The sequence below is a fragment of the Natator depressus genome, chromosome 2, assembly GCF_965152275.1.
Source record: "Natator depressus isolate rNatDep1 chromosome 2, rNatDep2.hap1, whole genome shotgun sequence".
Lineage (NCBI taxonomy): Eukaryota > Metazoa > Chordata > Testudines > Cheloniidae > Natator > Natator depressus.
In genome coordinates, this window is record NC_134235.1 from 121,697,365 (window position 1) to 121,718,136 (window position 20,772).

At 37.5% G+C, this 20,772-nt stretch overlaps 1 long non-coding RNA gene across 1 annotated transcript in view; it reads left to right on the top strand.

Annotated features, from left to right (window-relative positions):
- The window catches only part of LOC141981540 (uncharacterized), a 33,524-nt gene extending 14,403 nt beyond the window's left edge, over positions 1-19,121 (top strand). Inside the window, exon 3 of the long non-coding RNA XR_012637816.1 lies at positions 19,049-19,121. This is a non-coding gene — a long non-coding RNA (uncharacterized LOC141981540). The remainder of the gene's footprint in view (positions 1-19,048) is intronic.
- Positions 19,122-20,772: the final 1,651 nt, after the last annotated feature.

Genomic DNA, 20,772 nt, shown 5'->3' on the forward strand with positions numbered 1-20,772 from the left:
TGGACTTATGTATGGAATCATATTTCTTTCCGTATTGTAGTTTGCCATGTTATCATTGTCATCGCTCCTTTCCTCTCACTCTGGCAAACTGTAGGCAGTGAAAGATTCTGGACTTGTTAAGCTTGTGCCTAGTGTACTAAGAAGTATTTCAGAGTAGCAGCCATGTTAGTCTGTATTCGCAAAAAGAAAAGGAGTACTTGTGGCACCTTAGAGACTAACCAGTTTATTTGAGCATGAGCTTTCGTGAGCTACAGCTCACTTTATCGGATGAATGCATCCGATGAAGTGAGCTGTAGCTCACGAAAGCTTATGCTCAAATAAATTTGTTAGTCTCTAAGGTGCCACAAGTACTCCTTTTCTTTTTAAGAAGTATTTGTCACTGCACTGATATAGCAAATATTGGGTTATTTGCTATCAGGCAGCAAGAAAACTGGCAAAGTGATCAGAATTCTACCTGCTGTTTACCCTGAGGATGTCCTTAGCAGGAGAAAAATGAAGATTTTGACCTGACCGTTTGACTTGCTTGCTTTGAGCAGGCTGCAATTACAAGCCACCTATCATTTCCCCATGCATGAAGATACAGAGTTGGAGCTCAAATGTAGCTAATGAGAGTTTAGAAGCAGATGTTGACTTTCCCAAGCTAATACAATGCTGGAGTAATTTTCACAGTCAGACTGCATAGCATTTGGTTTAATTTTAATGTATTTTGGAGGCATATATGCTAGGAGGGTAAAAGTAGTATTCAAAAGTTTATTTTTTATTTGAACGTATTAGTGTTGTGTCTGCCAGCCAGTGGCTAGGCACAAAGAGTGAAATTCTGAAGTCAATGGCAAAACTCGTTGACTTTAGTAGGCCCAGGATTTCACCCTAATCTGGCTTTTAAGAGGTAGTTGATTCCATTTTCCTATGTTTGTGTCCTGCATGTGTCCTTCATGTTATCATATCCGATCTTGGGAGCTGTATCAGGCTTGGGAGCCCCGCTGAAAGGGGACAGGAAGAGATTGAACTACAGCTTCCTCATGGCACTGGGGTGGCACATCCAAATAGAAATACTTCAGAGTAGCAGCCGTGTTAGTCTGTATCCTCAAAAAGAAAAGGAGTACTTGTGGCACCTTAGAGACTAACAAATTTATTTGAGCATAAGCTTTCGTGAGCTCACGAAAGCTTATGGCTCAAATAGATTTGTTAGTCTCTAAGGTGCCACAAGTACTCCTTTTCTTTTTCCAAATAGAAATATTTCAGCTCTTGGTTTTTTGATTAAAAATTGAAAAATTTTCCATGGAGAAAGATACTTTGTGAATTTTTTAATTTAGTTTATAATTCAAATTTTCCATTCAGAAAAAGGTTTCATTTGAAATTTTTTGACCAGCTGTCATGTTGAATGAGTCAGCCACTGATGGCATGCTGCTTTATTCCATATGACATTTTAAGATAAGTGAGCGAAGTCAGTCTCTGGGAATGTACACCTGATTCAGGACTCACATTCCAGTGCTTCTTAGTGAACAGATTCACAGTATGGAATTTATTTTTTTCTATTGATTTTCTTTAACAGAAGAAATTAGATTTTAAAAATCCACATTAAAAGAATATTAAGGTTGATAAGTCCTCACAAGTCAGGAAATGCCAAAATGAAGATGATGCATTCAGTCTTGATTCCTTCCATATTCCTTATGACAGCCTTTAATTACGTGATTACATGTTATTATTTCCACAGGACCCCACTGCCTCTTTCTATGAGTGAGCTGAACCAGTGGGGACAAATTACCTAGTTATGGAACACAGCTTAAAATGAATTCAGAAAAATGTTACAAAGTACATCCAACATTCTTTATCGGAATAAAGAGCACAATTAGCCCCAAAGCAAGCTCAGGGGCCCATTTGAGTTACAAAAAATACATAGCTTAGTGTTGTTTACCTGGAATTCTTTTTTTTAAAACCCAAATCCCTGGTTTATTGAAGTTAATGGCAAAATTCCCATTGATGTAAATGGCATCAACATTTGGCCTTCTCTATCTAAGATACAGGGATATAAAACAGCATCTGAGAAAGGACTAATTTATATTTCATACATGGCTATCGTGTATGGTAGCCAATATAGTTAGGGTACACATACACTGGAACAAGTAACGATAGCCTTACTTTGATCCTTCTGCATGGGCAGTTGGTAAACACGGCAAAAAATCAATATTCATGATCCTATTAATCCATTTTGCCCATTTGGTCTACACTTGACCTACAAAAATAATAAGCACACAAAATCATTGTACCAGCAGAGAAGAAAGTATATATTAAACATAACGTCTATTAAGGGCTTCATATTTACTTAAAAATCTTTGATTGAATAAAATTCTATACCCTAGTCAAGACGCAGAATAGTGTTTGTTGTAGTTTTCTATGGGTAAAATTTTAACTGTATCTGGAAAAACAATGGAAATCTTTCTAAATATACCCAAATTCCATCATTACTATTCTATTTGTCTGTCTTATGGCTAGGACATGACATTATTATCTAGTCCAGAATAAAGGGCAGCATGTTATTGTGCTGTTCCTGGAGCAACCAGAGAAGGAGGAGGAGATTGTATACAGTGACAGGTCTATACATGCCAGAGCATATGTTCCCTAATAGACCAATGTAGCTACTCTGCTAGGTGCACTAAGCTATGTATCTTGGGAAGGAAGGGTGGAAAAGTCAGGATCTGACCCTTTTTTGTCCTCACCTGTATGGGAGGAAGGCGTAGCAGCTCTAGGGAACCAGTTACACCTGCATTTAGTTCAGCAGACCAACCCAAGGAGTAATAGGCACCTAATATTGCCCCTTGCTCTGGTGTGCAGAATGGACTATGATCTGACTCTTAGGTATTTTCATAACAGTCACCAAATTATCAAAGTATTAAGTTCTTTCCACTTCTCTGCCTCATTTCTAGCCCATTTACCCTCACATCTCCATCTTCTGCCTTCTTAATTTCATTTTCAAGAACTCTCTTCCTCTGGATTCCCTTTCTCAATGTGTGGATGAAAGAGTGGGGTGCACATGTAGGATTCACAGTACGAAAACAAAGATGATCATTATTACTTCATGTCCCTGCACAAATTCATTCTTTCAAATGACAAGTCTATTGGAAATCGGTAAATTGTATTGAAAGTGAATACTTCACACAACAGGCAAAAGCTAGGGGAAACAACCACTTTAGCCATTATTAATGCAACTGAGCAAGAATGGTAGCTGATTCCATATTTACCTGGCAGTAGAGATTTATTGCATTTTCTTTTCTACAGACTTCCCTTTTCTCAATCCAACAATCACCAATGGTGTTAGGAACAAAATAAAATATACCGTCTCAATCCAGGTTTTCATTTAAAAGATATTGTAAATGTACTAGATCCCTTATGTACAGGATTCATTTCCATTCCCAAGCCCCTTTCCATTATGAGGTAGAATACATACAATTTATGCAGCTTCTTTGTCAACAATCACATTTCATATATTGGTCCAGAATTGTAGTATAGTAAGGTCATATAGAGTTTACAGAGATTCAGACGCCCCGGCAACTACACGCCATTATCTCCTTGTTCTAAAATGACAACTACCTCCCAATTTCAACACAAGATTGTGCCTGTTATGACCCATAAGGGACAATGCATGTGTGAAAATTCAGCATTTATGAACAATTACTCTATCAGAGTGCATAGCAAATTCAATGAACTTGGCGCTTTCCCAGATGATGAAAAACGAGCTTGGAAAGTCCAGCACAGTCATCGGAGAAGATGCAGATGCCATTACAAAACCAGAATGCTACAAATGACACCCTTGGCTATCTAATCAGACATTTCAAATAGAAATCAGTGGCCAGACAGTACCATGTTCACAAGGTATTTTTCAGATGAGAACAAGAGTGGATCATGAAGCTTATTTTGAGAATTTGGCAAAAGAGGCAGAAGAGGGAGTAAGATCTAATAAATTACAACCTGCATTCAAAGCTATTCCATCATTTTGATCCAAAACTGGACTTTGCCTCGGGTTTATGCTGGCTAAATCAGGTGGATGGTAAAACATGCTCAATCCAAGAAGTCCTTTTAAAATGGAAAGAATATTATGAGACTACATTTAACCATCTTGAAGCAACTGCATGCCCAGATCTGGATCTTTGACCTTGAAACCTGTGTCGACTTACCTGCATTGGAAGAGGTCCATTCTGCCATAAAAAAACTGAAGTGGGAATGCTGCTGAATCCAATGGCATAACACCCAAACTTCTCACATGCACCTTAGAGTGTAGCATTAAAGCAGATTTTTGTCTGGGCTTGGACTACTGGGAAGTACAAGTGGAGTAGAAAGAAGGGATCATTATCCCACTTTACAACAGTAAAAGTCCACGTAATGAATACAACAGCTACAATAACTCTGTTTTATATTCCTGGAAAAGTTTTTACACATATCCTATTCACCCAACCCCAGCCTCTCCTCATGAAACACCTTTGCCCAGAGCAATTGGGCTTCACTGCTTGGCAATATACAATGGACACTATATTTGCTCTTCATCTTTTATCTGAGATTCATTGCAAATTCAGTCATCCTATATATGTGTCAGCAGCATATATAGACTGAAAGGGAGCCCTCAATTCTGTCAACAGAGCTGCCCTGTGGAAGGTTCTATAAGGCACTGGCATTCCCAACATCCTCCTGATTCCAATTCAAGATCTACATAATGACTCGGGAGCATGGCTGGGATGGCAGACCCATAGGGCTGACATGTTTTACACTAGATCTGGGTTGAAGGAGGGATGTGTCCTGGCCCCAGTGGATTGGCTCCTTGAATGCGTTTCTGCAAATACTGGAATAACAATTGGTTCAACTTCTTTTACTTAGCTGGATTATGCAGATGTTGTCCTCTTTGGCCAGGATGCAAACCACCTTGAAGATACAATAGAGAGCTTGCAGTACTTGGCAGCTGCCCTTGGGCTAAGGATTTCTTGGGCAAAAACAAAAATCCAGAGCATCTGCACAAGAGCTGCGACTCAAGACAGCCATGCTGCTGGACAAATCGTGGAAGTAGTGGATGATTTCTAAGGACACAATGTCTAGCAGCCTCAACCATGAAGGACTTGCATAGAGTCTGGAGCCCAAACAGGGTGACGTTGTATACAAAATCATGAATTTATCAAACCTGTGTACTTCTGATCTGAAACATGAACGTTGCTTAAACAAGACATCAGGAGGCTGGAGGCCTTTCATCTGTGTTGCCAGTGGTGACTACTGGGCATAAGATGGTTTGATTTTATCAGGAATAGGGAAACACTGAGAAGTTGCCTCAAGCGGATTGGACTTATCATCAAACATTGTCAACTGGCACTGTTTGATCATATAGCCCAGGTTGAAGATAACGTCCCCTCCCATCGAGCCCTGAAGATCAGACTTGAGATCCAGGGGGGACACTTCCTTGCCATGGACTGGTAGCAGCCACAGGTAGTCTTCAATTCACTTGGCTGCACCAGATCAGGAATCACCCTGTGGAGCATTTAGAAGCCTGGAATAAAACCGTACAATGTGGCCATGGACATTGGATGCTATGCTGTCAGTCTGAGTTCCTCTCATCCAAGTCATTCAAATTTGTGTAGGTTTACTGAGCATTACCATCCAAATCACTATCGCAATTACATATCCCCCTGGCCATGTACCTGAGGACCTTTACATCTCTATCTTCTATAACCTTTCAGGTGACCATTGGATACCCCCTTCCTCCATTTCTTTCCTTTTAATGACATTTCATTGGACTGCAACTCTGTTCCTTCTTCTGATGAACTCTTTCCCTGTAACTCTTCTTTCTTTGAAGGGAGGTTTGCTTCTTCCAGATGGGAGAAGAATTCGTTAAAACTCATTAACTATTTTTATTAGTTATTGTTATAGAGGTTTCTTTCCTGGAATTCCTTTTTGTACAGAACCTAAGGCTGTTCTTCAGTGTTTATTGATTACCTGGTCCACTTTCCTCCCCATTCCCTTCTTCCCCCAAGAATTTTAAGAAGAAAATTAGAGAAATCAAGGAATACCTTTAATACAAATCCCACAAGAGTTGCAGTTACAACTTCCATCAGCCTTCATGTGTGAGGCTGTGCACCTATGATAAGATGAACACACTATAAGAAACTATATCGAGTAGAATATCACAGTATTATCCTACACCCCGAACAGACAGTATCTGCCATATCCCAGATATCACTGCCTGGCAGCTATTGGCAAATGCTGAATTTCCAAAGGCACCCACTGTATACATTCAAGCAAACAACAACTGTACCCACACAACCACTGTGTATCATTTATACTGACTGAGGATCTGGCCAATGATCTGTCTAGGACGTTTTTCTTTGAGTCAGCTAGCTTACTTCACTTTCAACATTGAAAATAATACCCAGCCATTATATGCTTTTCTTTGGCATTCAGTCTATTGTGACTAAGGATTGTGAAGTTCAAATTGGTTACTTTTCCTTGGCCTGTATTACATCTACCTACCAAATACCTTGGAGTCCTGCTCGTTGCTTGACACCACTTTATCATTCAGTAAACACATCGATTACATGTCAAATAAGATTCCAGACAAAGTTTTTCATGTCAATTTAGATTCTGTCTTGCTATTGGTCCAGCCAACACAATTGTAAGTCAAATTTATTTCCCCACATTCAGGGTGTTAGTCTGTGATATATTTTAGTTTGGTCTCCTGGACAGCACTTTAAAGCTATTCAATGTTCATTACAATCAAGCAGTCACAATTATATGACAATAAGTGTTGCCAGTATGAGTTCTAAGATTAGAACTCATCTAGAGATTGGATGCTCAGATTGTATTTCTAAATTAACATATTAGAGAGTCTATAGCAGTTGGCAACTTGCTGGTGGTAAAAATATTATTGTGTAACTGAATTTAGGGAGATAGATACATGAACAACAACAATAAGGAAAAAAAAACAACAACAGGTAGCTCCAATGCAAAAAGAGCAGAAGAAATCTCTTTTAAGCCACTAATTACAACAGATGTAGGAGAACTTCCAGTGAGTCTGGGAGAATCATTTTAATTGATGGGGAAATAAAGGATAAAGTGCCATTACTCTCTAAAGTTTGAAGAAATGAAGGGAGAACAGGGAAACTCAACATCAAATTGTAAAAAGACTTTTTCAGCAGATTTAGGGCCAGGGAGATTGTATTCAATTTTTCTGTCCCATTTGTTCCTTAGAGCCTCCTACTCTCTTCTTTCTGTAGCCCAGGACATTAATCATTATAGATCTAAAACAGATTTTAGCTAAGTTGTCACAAAAACTTATTATAAAACTAAAGTAAAAATTTAAACTAACATGGTTTCAAGATTTGGGCTTACCAGCAAAACTAATGACCACTAATGTAGATGTGGCAAAGAGAAGGGGTTTGATGAAAGGTTTATCCGAACCCAAAGTGTTTCATAGCTATAGTTTTGTAACAAAATACCTGAATTCCACCCATTTCATAGCAGTAAAGATTAAATTAAGTGGTTCTATGGCAGATGTGATTAAATTTGCATTGGGGGGCTTGGGTTTTAAGAACACACAAAAAACTCAGAAGAAAATAGTGGCTCATAAAACCACAAAAAGCAAATCAACTGGAAAGAGTGACCAAACCAAAAATAACAGGTTTTGGCATAGTTCTAATTCTCTACAACCTGTAGAATTCTTCTAAATTACAACCAGAAACATAAGCTTCAAAGGTTTCTGACAATCCTAATTGCAATGCAGTTTTCATAATCATCTTTGTAAAATATAACCGGAACGTATTCTGGTCATCACTTGCACATAAGCATTGCTGCATCACCCCACTATTGTTTAATATGGCAGAGATAATGATAGAACAAATTAACTAAATTAACAAACAAAACTGTTTTCCTCATTCTGTGATGATAATTGAGATTTTGGAAATATTTTCTATCCCAAATCATGATAAAAAGTCAAAATCTTGAAAATTTTCATGAACTAAAGATCTGAAAATAAATTTCTGTTTGAGTCAAACCAAAACATCTTATTTTAATTCTTTTCAAAATGTTTCATTTGATCTGACCATTAAAAATAATACTACAATGATCTTAAATTCCTAAACAAAAAGTTCTTTCAAAATGGAAACATAATTTTTATTATTTAAAAAATGTCAAATCATAATATGAAAAGTTTTTCACTTTTTTTCCACATCAAGAAATTAACGGAACCCAATCCTTTCCCCTTAAATAGTTTTAGTTTCACAAATTTCCATTTTCCAATAACATCAAAAAATGTTTCATCAAATAATTCCTGACCAGCTCTAAAATTAACTTCCCTCACAAACAAGCGACCCCCTGTAATGCCCGGCTGAGTTGTTGGAAACTATGAAGTTGTTTCCCCATATTTTCCTTTTAGGGAAACTACTTTAAGCAACAAATAATTCATAGAAATAAGATCAACTTTGGCTATATTAAAAATAAATAAAACAAAAAATAAAATAATAAATAATAATAATTTCTGGTAATGGAAATAGCATGTACTAAGAGGTGTGTGAAACTCACACAAAACTGAAGGTTCGGTTAAGTATTAAAAAAAAAAACGACCAAACTGAAAGTTCAAACTTGTTAAATTGGAAAGACAGGACCGCCTTTTGTGATGTGGTCATAAATGTAACCTGTATGTGCATCCTTTCCTTTTCCCAGAAGGATAGTAAGCTTTACCCTCTACTGCTGGGAGTGCATAAAAAATGACAATACTACAGTGCCTTCCATGCCAGTATGTCAAAGTACTTTACAAATATGAATGAACTGAGTCTCCCAATATACTTGCTAAGTAACATAGTGAGCTTGTTAGTACGTATGTGTACAACTTCCTCTACTATATTCCTCACCAACATGTCATAGACCCTAGTCTTCTAACAGTATACAAAAATTCTCCTTTTGCTCAAGTGGTACTGGTCTATAACTTTGAAGCAAAAGAATCTGAATCTGTTATGTTCTAAGTGTCCACCGGAACATGCAGTCCTATTGCACGCAGCCCTAGAGATGTCACAGTATAGTTCACATTTGAAGGATGAGAGATAAATACGTGCAGAAGTGGTCAAAAATAGAACACTGTTTGTGGAAAAGAAAATGAATTTATAATGAACAGAAATGTTGAATTTTCAAAAACAAAAACAAAAAAACCCCACCAACATACTTTGGTTCTATGATTTGCCAAAGGTCACCTATGACATATGTAGAAACGCTAAGACTAGAATAATTTTCTCCTGATTTCCATTTCTGTGATTTAGCCACAGCAAGAGGGCTACTATTCATGAAGTCTAAAACATGGATACTGTTCTTTCTGAACCACAAGGGATTGTTTTTCCAGTAGCTTTCATCACTTAAATGAGTTTTAATTCAGTTCTTTATCTGTCTTTGGATAGTTAATGGGATGAACTGTGGGAATCCTAACTTGTTATGGTGAGAGCTGGGAGCTTAAAAAAAGTATCAATATTTGAGTGTGTCATCTGGCTAGTATGATAGAAAACCAACTGTGACAGTGAAAGAGTAGAAAACAAGCCCCCACAAACCATGCAGTCCGAATATACTTTATTATAAATTAAGCATGGTAAAAAATGAATTTACCAATTCACTAGCAATTTGAGCAAAAAAATACCCACCTTTTTGGGTTGAACCAAAACTAAATTTTCTCAAAAGGTTTAGTGTATTGAAAAGTTGACAAAATTTAATTTCAGGTCAAAATGAAACATTTTGTTTGAATTGCAAGCATTTTAAAAACATTTTTAATAGAAAATGAAAGGAAATTTAAAAATGAAAAGTCATTTCAAATCAAAAAGAGCAAAACATTCATTTCTGAAGAGGAAAAATAAAATGTTTCAGTCTTTTCTATTTTTTTTTCCAGTTTTTTCCCACTCAACACAATTCAGTGAATTCTACATGAATTCACTAAATGTTTCTGATGACTCAAATCTGCATTTTTCAATGAAAAAAGTTTCAGCTGTTCACCCCACTGTAAATAAATACTCTCAGAAGAAAAAATGATTGTATAAAGAAAGGGAGCCTAAAGAATTCAGAAAAGGAACAAGCAAAAGAGACCTGAATACTCAATACTGTCATTCTCAAAGATGTAATTACTTATATCATAGATTTTTACAAATGTTTACTGTGTATGAATCTTGAATTTCTAATACTTCTGCATCTAAAACTTTGAAAAATCCAGAAGTTGTGTTAATATTTTTCAAACAATGTTTCATATGCTGCTTTATATGGGTTACCTTTGTAATTTCATTTTCATGTGGATATTTGCTATCTTTATTAATCCAGCAAACAACCCTACCTGGAATATAGTGTCTCTTTGAACTGCAGGTTTGCATCAACCAAATTGAGCTACTCTGTAGACAGATCTTAAATAAATACCTTAATGTGTTAAAAAAATGATGATTATTCTAATACAGCAAATTGACTTCATCTATCTGAATTGCAAACCAATTGTAAAGCTTGTGGCAACTAATGCTTCCAATGGAAAAAAAAGAGTGAAACTACAATGGGTGATAATCCATTAGAATAATCTACCCTTAGAAACACTCTAGTTTACATCTTTGTGCAATTCTGGTATTTAAGAGTTCCCTTATTGACATTCTTACAGTTACACTTTTTTCCTCAGACACTGCAACCCTTTGTATATTTTCCAGGCTGATCTAACATTAAGTAAATTCAATGTCAATTACATCAAAGTGCTCTGCTCTAACTGCTAATGTTTTTGACATATATGCCCAAAGATTAAAAAAAAAAAGATTTAAAGGAACAGCAACAATGCTATGTTTTGGCTTTGAAAGCATTTTAGATTTCATCCTGTTCCATCAACAATAATTTGCTGTGGTCACAGAGTATGGACATGGTGGCTTTAATATTGAGCTAGGACACGAGCATTACACACTAACAGCTTTACTGTTTTTTTTTTAAACCTGGACAGTATTAACTCTTCAGTGGAAGGTAGTAAGTCATGATTGACTAGTTCTTCTATATGTTCTGCTTTGGATGGAGCAACAGACACAATCAAAGGGTCATATTGTTCCACTGACATCAATGGAAGTTCCAATTGACTAAGGGTAACAAAATTTTGGCTCAAACATTGTAAATTTTGGAAAGCATATGAAATGGTAGCGTTTGCTGCTAACAAAAGCAGGAATACGGCATATCTCTTGTGAATACAGGAAGTGTCTTAGCTTTCCCCCAAATATTCTTTATTTCTGCAGCAGAGTCAAAGTGGGCAGAGGGCCAGGGCAGCCCAGAACACAAGAGCCTGAGAAATCCTGGGTTAGCCCAGATGCCGCTAGCTCAGTAAATTATCCAGAGCACAGGGGAGATAGTGTGTGTACTTTACAGACCATGTCACTGGTGGGTGGGTAGAAAGGTGTAAAAAAATGGAACTCTTAGCACCTTACCAGCTGCCTGGTTCTCATGATCAGGACTATCTTGGCTGTCTGCCCACAGTTTGGGATCTGAAAACTTTCCCTAAGCAGAAGAATGATCTATGTATGTAGCCTAAAGTCTCCAACTTTAATCTATACTAGCTGCTTCAGAGGAAGTTTGAGTTTAAGAGAATAGTTACTGTTCCCCTATCATGTCCATCATGGTGTGACAGATTTATGTTACCAATTTGCCTGAGGCGTTAGGTGATTAGGCTGAGGCCGCAGAATTGTAGGGGAGGAGATGAAGAAGCACACCAAGTGACTAAGTTTTAAACCTTTATTAAGCAAACAACAGCGGTAAGCGCTGGGAACTCTTTTATGTTACTTGGAGGAAGAAAGAAAGCATTAGTGCCCCAGCCCTAACCCACTTTTATACTTATACAAGCACGACCCAAGGCTGGCCAAGCCTGGCTGTAACGTAAGAAGAAGAGGGGGAAGGGTAGATGAGAGTTTTGTTTTGTGCACAGGCTGTTTAGGGTTTGCTGTTGATTTTTGACTTGCTTTATCTTTTGGGAGGGTTTTAAGTTTTGGGGAGCATTTTGTTTAGGGACCTTTTTTTTGTGCTTTTTGTACCAGTTTAAACCGCCCTTTTTTGCTTAAAAGGCTTTTTTGCCTTTTTAAAAACACATTGGCTTTAGGGTTATGTTTTTATTTGCTGACATTTACATTTTTACTAGTTTTTGCACTTTTTTGCCATTTTGTTTGTTTTACTTTTTTTTCCCCCACTCACATTTCTAGAGCCCTAATACATTTGTGGTTTGAAACCACACATTCTCCATATGTGTTGCTCTGCCAAGCAGAGATGGTCTTCATTTTGTGTCTTGGTCAGTGCCCAAACACACTGTTAGCCCTTAAATAACAATAATCCTGGCCCATAGCTCAAAGAACCGAGGCCCCCGATGGAACAAGGCCCCATAGGAATTTCCCAAAGGGATCCTCAGAGATTTATTTTCCTCTTAACCCTTTCCCATGGGTTTCCTCTTTCCCTTTCACTGTGTGAGGGAGTAATCTGGTCTAGTAATATTAACCATCCTCTACCCAGCTGCAATCTACTTATGCTCTGAAACACAAGGATTAATAACTCCCATTATTTACTGTTTTACCTAGGTTAACTGCAGATGCTATTCTTATGTATACAAGTATTAAATCCTTTACGGCAAGGATATTCATTTCAACAGCACCCAGCAGCAGTGCATATCCCTTGCTTTTTCATAATTAAGTAAACTGCCAATAGGGAGTTTTATTCCAATCCCTGTTCATTACAGTGCTTTTTCACTTATGACTGGTTAACTTGCTTTATTTGGCTGAGTTTTGAAGGTAATTCATTTGCCTTCGGACCATTTATAATTCAAATTCAAACAGTTAAAGCGGCACCCTCTCTTCTTTTTTTTTTTGGTATTTGACTTGAATAGGCTACTTATGGAGCTCCAGTTGCAGATGAAATAAGGAGGGCTGTACCCACAGATGTATGTGTTCACCACCTAGTATAAGTTCATCTGCTGAGTCTCCTACCTGCAAGTTATACATTGATTGATGGCATTTTTCTGTAAGGTTGCATGTGCAAAGCTATAACGGGCCTAGTTTTGAAGTCCTTTCTCAAGTCAATGTCCCTTTGAAATCAAAAAGCCAATAGGAGTTTTACAGTAAGATCTGCAGGATAGGGTCTGATGTGTGTTATTGAAGATCTCAGTATGAATACCTATTAGTTTCTCATGATTAGGTTATATTTAAAATGTTTCCCATGGTCTCAATCCAACAAACAAGTCAACAAGTCGCTCCACTGAGGTCAATGGAACTACTATTCACAGCTGGATCAGGGTCTGCATGTGCAAAATGGACATTATCTGGTGCTTTTTCCCTCCCTCCTCCCAAATGACACCCTTATGGTAGGAAGCTACAACATAATTAAAGGAAACCAAAACAAAATTACAATGAATAAAGGGCACAAAATTGAGGACAAACTGAAGGAAAAATAAAGTGAAGTAATCAGCATTCACATATTCAATTAAGGACACTGAAAAAAGGCTAGCAGAAGAATAAAATGCATAAAGTATTAGCAAAGGTAAAGGTTCAGGACAGCACCGGAAGAACAAAATCAAAGGGACGAATAGACGCTAGCTGTATACAATAAGAATGGTCTAAATGCTAGCAAATGTCTGAAGGGAAAACATATTAATCATGTGCAACCAGACATTGGGACCAAATACCCACTTTGAATATGTTCAGCTTGATGTAATTTCACATTTTATATTGGCAGGAACTTTGCAGGATTGGAGTATTTCTCTAAGTTTGGAACTTTGCCACTGTTAAAACCCCATGAATCAGAACTATTTTACAGTAAAGAAGAATCTGTTTCTGAAATTCATAGCCCTGCTGGATATCCACTCATATCTCTGGTTCATAGGCAATTTTGTTCTCTTCTATGTATTTTATTCTTTGCAAGGTCAAGGTTTCAAGGGCTAGACTGCTATTGACATTTCAGGAGTAGAACGTGAACAATCCTCCTGTGAATGTAAGTCTCCTCTCTCCAGTATATTAATGTTAGCAATTGTGAAAGTATAACACATAAGAGTAGCAAGAACCAGGTATTGCCCCCAAGAACTCTGCTAATGAACTTCAGTGCGGACCTCCAATATCCCTTCTTTAGCTTAATAATGGGCTTCTCCAGAGTAATGCCCGTTATGGTGCTAATTACATGTTGGTTTTTTTGTGAACAAAGACAGCTAGCTTCAATCCACTAATCTTATTTCATAAAAGAACTAAGTACAGTTTGAGCCTAGTTGGCCCTTGGAAATGGAAGGCTAATGCATTAAACACTATGGCATCTCAATGTGCAGAGTATCAGTGTCATGGTCATTACTTTTGCAACTATAGAGTTAGAGTACTATGTGCAATGTCTGAAGTGTGTACTTTCCTCTCAGTGATTTAATGTTAATTAATGGTCCTGGCAGTCACACCACATACATGACAAAATCTCTAAGTAATCTGTGATCCCCCATAGTTAAATACACTCAAATTATAGCTAGTAGAGTGAATAATTCACAACCAGGAACTTACATGATGGATTTAGACTATTTTCCTGGTTACAAAAGCCACAGTGAAAAATTCAGAATTGTCTGTTATTTGAAGTTATTCACACATTTCTTCAGTGGTCAACAGGTTCTTTGCAGTTAGTTGAAAATATTTCCAATTTGCCATTGAGACTGTTTATTTAAATAAATCATGCCCCCAAATTCCACTTTCTGTAAAACAATCGTCTTCATGTGGCAAACAGGAGAAACCAAAAAGTCTTACATCCAGTGATGCCAATTCAATATTTCTTGCAGGGGAGGGGGCCAAATTCTGGTCCCTGCCTCCCTTCCTCCTGAGAGGGACCCCATTCCTGTCCCTGCTCATTCCCCCTCCTCCCTCAAAAGGGAGGCCTCAGAGTCTCCCCTCTCTTACCCACACAGTGAATAAGCCAGTGTCACCAGGCATCAAGTTCTCGACGGACTCCCCAGCATTCTGCTGTACAGGAAACTACTCTCAATGCACGAGGTCACAACACCATTTGGTGTGGCCACTCCTCCCTCTGGACGAAAGAGTGGCCAGGCCAAATTTCAGTGGATCCCTATGCCAGATCACACCACCACTGAAATTTGGCCCAACTGCCCTTCCCTACAGATTGATGGGTGAACAGGTCAAATTTTAGAGGCATTGGGTATGTCTACAAAGGGATAAATAAAATGGCTGACCTGGGTTAGCTGACTTGGGCTCATGGGCTCAGGCTCCAGGGGTGAAAAAAATCACTGTGTAGCTAGCTCTTATATGGCACTTTTTATCAGTAGATGTCAAAGCACTTTACTAAGGGGGTAAGATGGGGAAACTGAGGCACAGAGCAGTGACATGGCTTACCCAAGGTCACCCAGCAGGTCACTAGTGTAGCCACCAAGTTTTCTGAGGCCCATTCCTGTGTTCTATCCACTTGGCAACACTGCCTTCACCTCAAAACAAAATGTTTCATTTAGTTTTTCCAAATGGAAAATTCCATCTTTCCCACAGAACATTTGGATTTTTGTGAAACATCATGAAATTGTTGTTTGCAATTTTTCAAGCAGCCCTAATTTGTATAAATGGGTGGACTTTCTGATATTTGCATACCACTAAAGAAGTGTGATTTCTGAAATTATATTCAATGAAAATTAAATTTTATTTAGAATTTTTAGGTGCATGTACATTATTTATAGCAGTGGCATAAAATGTCTCATGTTTCATAGGAATTTACCCAAATTATACTTTCTGCTTTGTACAGAATGCTGTCAGATTGCCCTTGGTAGATATTAGAGATCATCAGGGACTAATCTGGGAATTCATACATGGTGTCAGCTCACCAGCTGATGTAATGAGCATTGTCTAGTCATTTTGATTCCCTTATTCTGATTTCAGAATGCGTCAAAGTCACCAGAAATGCACACTGGTAAAACCACCTGCACTGCTTTGTATATGAGTTATATGTATTGGTTAGAAAAACTGCATCATTTGCTTATAGTGAAAAATAAGAATGGTCAGATGGTCCAGATGAAATCTGTACATTTTCTCTTAGCTTAGTATGTGGGAGTGTGAACATTGTGTGTTGGCTTGTCCTTCAAAATGGTACCTACCTCATGCTCAAGACTATCCTAGAAATCTCTTCAGTCTAGCAATAGGCAATTGAGATTGCAAATATTCAGGTTATATGCCTGCTTGCATTTTTAAAAGGAATTTAACACCGATGAAAGGTGTCAGATGGCGGAACCTAGTGAAAGAAACCTTCCCTTTATCCACAGAAAAGCTATGGTAGGAACATGACAGAGCAAGCTTCTCGGCACTGGCAATATGTTTTTGTGACATAGATGCTTCTTCACTAGGAATTGTTCCTGAATTGTTCACCAACCAATCCTGCACAAATATGTTCACCTTCCAATTTGGAGATACATTCTCAACGTCTGGCCTATATATCAACTGTTAATTCAGATATTTGCTACTCATTATAAATATTGTGCAGTTGGTCACCTGGTATTGTTGGCGCTCCATGACTGTATGAGCGAAATCTTCTAAATGGAAGAATAATGAAGAGCAAATACTCTTGTTGATGAATGAGTACCTTGGTTAGCATGTAGATACAGGAATTTATGTAATATAACAACCATTCAGAAAACATTAGCAACCCGTCTCCATTCTTTGAACCAAACCCTGACACAAAGAATCCCACCCACTCCTTCCAGTACAGCATTGATTTGTTGATATGGAAATATTGGCATACAGGTTTGTTCTATTTTGGGAGGCCACAGGTTCTCATTTGTGGAGGTTTGCAAGCTTGTACGCTGGATGATACAGATATCAGAATTGTATTATTTTAATGTTTAGAAAAAAAATCAGACAAATATGCAGTTTACTAGCAATGTCTGATACTTCAAGGATCATGCATTATCTTTAGATCATGTTTAACAGGTTGATTTCAGAAACTTCCGAGTCTACACACAGCATGCAACATTCCTGTGTGACAAAACAGAATTTTAAATGATACCTTCTCTGTTATTCATCCACCCAACCTTGTATTTTATTTTTGCACACACACGCACTATATGTATACACACGTACATAATCATGCATCACACAGAAGCATGCATCTGTGTGCATCTGAGTGCACAAATATATTACAAGTTAATGGTTTGCTGAATAAAGATGGACAAACATTCTTAATGTTAAAGTTATATTTACAGATCTCAAATTCACACACACACACATTATGTATTAATAAATCAAGAGTTCTTTTAGGTTGTTGGAAGACTTTATATTTCACCTTTTCAATATTCATCAATTTTTCACCTTTTAAAACAGAGCACTTATGCTTGTTTAAGTCCATCACTATTCAGCAAATCCTTAAAACACACATTTAACTTCAAGCATGTTGTTAAGCGCTTTGCTGAAGTAAAAACAAAAGAATAAAGGTACAGTTTAAATTTCTTTATTCCTGTGAAAAAAGGTTAAAGGGGAGGTAATTATTAACACAATTATGCTTTTTGAGCTTCTGCAGGTTTTAACTTTTCCCTGCTACAGTATTGAATTGATTCTCATAAAAACAATAGAAGAAAAAAATCTCTAATTTTATTGTCACATACATATTATAGACTTAAAATGAGTGAATCATTTTCCCTTCTCTGATTTTCTGTCATGCTTCGGTTTGCAAAAAGCTTAGCAAGTAAGATGTGAACATCTTATCCGTTTGCTTCCCTTTCTCCAAAAAGCTTGCATGCAAGGCAATTGCTTTGTGACTCTGTAAAGGAATTTAAATTAAATTACCATCTTTGGAAAAAAAGGGAGTGATGATTAATCAATTTATTGATTATGCGTCAGAGTGCTTTAATTATCTCACTAAGATGTCTAGAGCAGAGCCATTAGTAATTGAATAATCTATTATCCTTGGGGAATTGATAAATTGCAAATATATACAAATATATTGAATTTTCTTTATTTTGGCAAGCCATCTTACGTTAGTGGGAGTCAGAAAGGAGGCACTGGCTTTCATTTTTCTAAATGACAAGACAGATACCAAGAGACATAATTTGCAAGAAAGAAATACTGAAACAATATTAGAGAGTAGGAGACAAATTCTGAAAATCTGAAATAATGCTTTTTTAAAGCAATAGATTTACTCCAGATTTACAGTGTTGTAAGTTGGGGACAAGCTTTGGCACCATATTTTCTGCACCCCATTTGGCAGAGTAGGTATGCCTAATCCAGATATTTGCTGTGATGAAAATGAATCCCCTACAAATCGCGTGAAAAAGCAAAACAGACTAGCAAGTTCCAGGCTACAAACTCTCCATGCTGCCCCTTACCTGGAACAGCCACCTCTTTTCTTTAAATCAAAGGCTTGATCCTTTGAAGTTATTGGAAATTCTCCAGCTGACTTCAGCTCTGGATCAGGGCCTGAGGAGTTTCACTTTCTTCCCTTAAGTCCCTCCTTAAAGCATACATCTTTTTAAAATGCTCCTACCACCATAGGGTGACCAGAGAGTAAGTGTGAAAAATAGGGACTGGGGGTGGGGGGTAATTGGCACCTATATAAGAAAAAGCCCCAAATATTGGTACTGTCCCTATAAAATCGGGACATCTGGTCACCCTATACCACAGCTCTACTTCAACAGCACCATTAACTCCTACACCCATGTCTATGTTTTACTGCTAAAACACAACTCACCAAAACTAAACTAAATCTGAAATTAGCAATACGTAAGATCTCAATAAACATATCACACATAACATTGCCACATTGAATTCCTGCACCCATTGTCTTTGACTATTGCCATTGCTTTCTGTGTTATGTCTCATTTGTTTGGAAGTTCTTTGGCCCAGGAACAAACTTCCTCAATGACAGTAATGCACTATGTACGCCTTTGGTGCTGCAGCAGTAATAAACTATTAATAGTAAACTCACTCCATGTTCCCTGGGAGGAATGTGAAAACTGGTTTGAATAAAGAAAGAATTGACCTGAATCAATCTTCTTCTGAAAGTTGACAAAGTTTGTGATAAAAACATTTTCCTTATTCTTTTTCTTTAGCTATCCCTGGATTCATTCAAAAATGGAACTACTGAAAAGGAGAGGCTGCTACTACAACAGATTCAAACCTACCATAATACACACAATTAGCCTGAAAGATTTTATCTAGGTAAATTACTCTGTACCCATCCAGCTATGGTCTGTATGAGAAGCCAGAGATTAAGACTAGGATGCTGGAAATGCTTACTAAATGCTTATCTACACTGAACATATCAGAAAAGCGGAGGTGTGTTTAAAAATGTATTCACTGTTCTTAATTCTCCCAAGGGTGATCATAGGGATCATCGTGGCCAGCTAACAAGTTTTTAAACACAATTTGTCCCTCTGTACACTACTGTTCACATTCCTGTTTAACATCATGTTATTAACACATTTTCCCAACATGGTACATTTTCCTGACTGTAGACAGAGGATACAATTTTCAAGAGGACCTATGCAACTTAGAAGCCTAAGTCCCATTGACTTTCAGTGCAATCTAGGAGCCTAAGGGCCAGATTTTAAAAAGGTACTGATGCTCCTAACTGTTACTGAAATCAATAAATACCTTTAAAATCTGTCTCTAAGTCACTTAGGCATTAAAAAATTACCCAGAACCTAAATGAAACCTGTAAGCTTTGCCATTTAATTTCTTCTTTCTGTTTCTAAATGGTTAAAGGGTATTTGCCTGTATGTTTGGATGGACTTGTGTTATCTACAAATGGCATTGATTTCAGTAGGGTGGCTGGAAGGTCTGGGGGTATTCAAGCTGTATGTGTTGTGTCTGATACCCAATCTTCAATATATAGGTGGTAATGTTTGGTGAAATGTGCAAGTGCTACTAACCTGATTTCTTTGCTATCCTGTAGAAAACCTGTGTTGGATTCTGCTCTATTCTCACTGTCAAATAGTTCCAAAACTGTGAGTCGAGGGATCAGAACAAGCACAGCACATGTATTGGGGATAGCACTAGATCAAGAAGATGAATCTGAATAGGAAATTAATTCTAATAGCCCCTACTCTGCAAAGTATGCCAGGGGCAGAATGGATCATTTGTTTAAATCATTTTTATTTGCTCAAATATAGTAGCCTGAGGTACTTTTTGTAACATTTTCCCTAGAGGATGTTCATATTCAGCTGTATTTTTATTCTTCCTAGATATCAGAGTCCCTCTTGACTCACTTTACAAGACTCAAGATTGCAGATTCTTGAGAGTGATTCACCATCGTGGCTTCTTTCTAATGGGATTATTATGTATCTAGAGATTATGCTAAATGTATATAATACTTTTAAAGCCGTGGGCATTAAGGAGGTGGATTTTGTGAGATGCAATAGACTGAATAGAGGAAAAAAAGATTCTCTACTCCTATTCATTGTATTGGTGAGCTATTGCTTATCATACTAGCCAGTGCTTCAGTGGCTAATGTGAAGAGTAGAGGAGAAAGTCAGTTCTTTTGCTTAGAGCTCAAAAGTTTGTGAATTTAAGTCATTCTGTTCATTCTTAAATCTATCAAATTTGGTCATCCCAGCATGTTGTTCAGTAAATAGTGCTTGATCCCAGTCCTGCCAGACATCAGACTACTCAGCCGGCTGCTTTTAACTGCCCTTGGAATGTACCAAGGGAACAAATAAGTACTCGGTGTACTGTGGGATAGGTTTTCAAAGAAATGCATGTGGAGTTACTGTATGTGCACAGCTTGTTATTGTCAGTGGGTCTTGTGTGCATAAGTCCCCCTTTACTGCTTTGT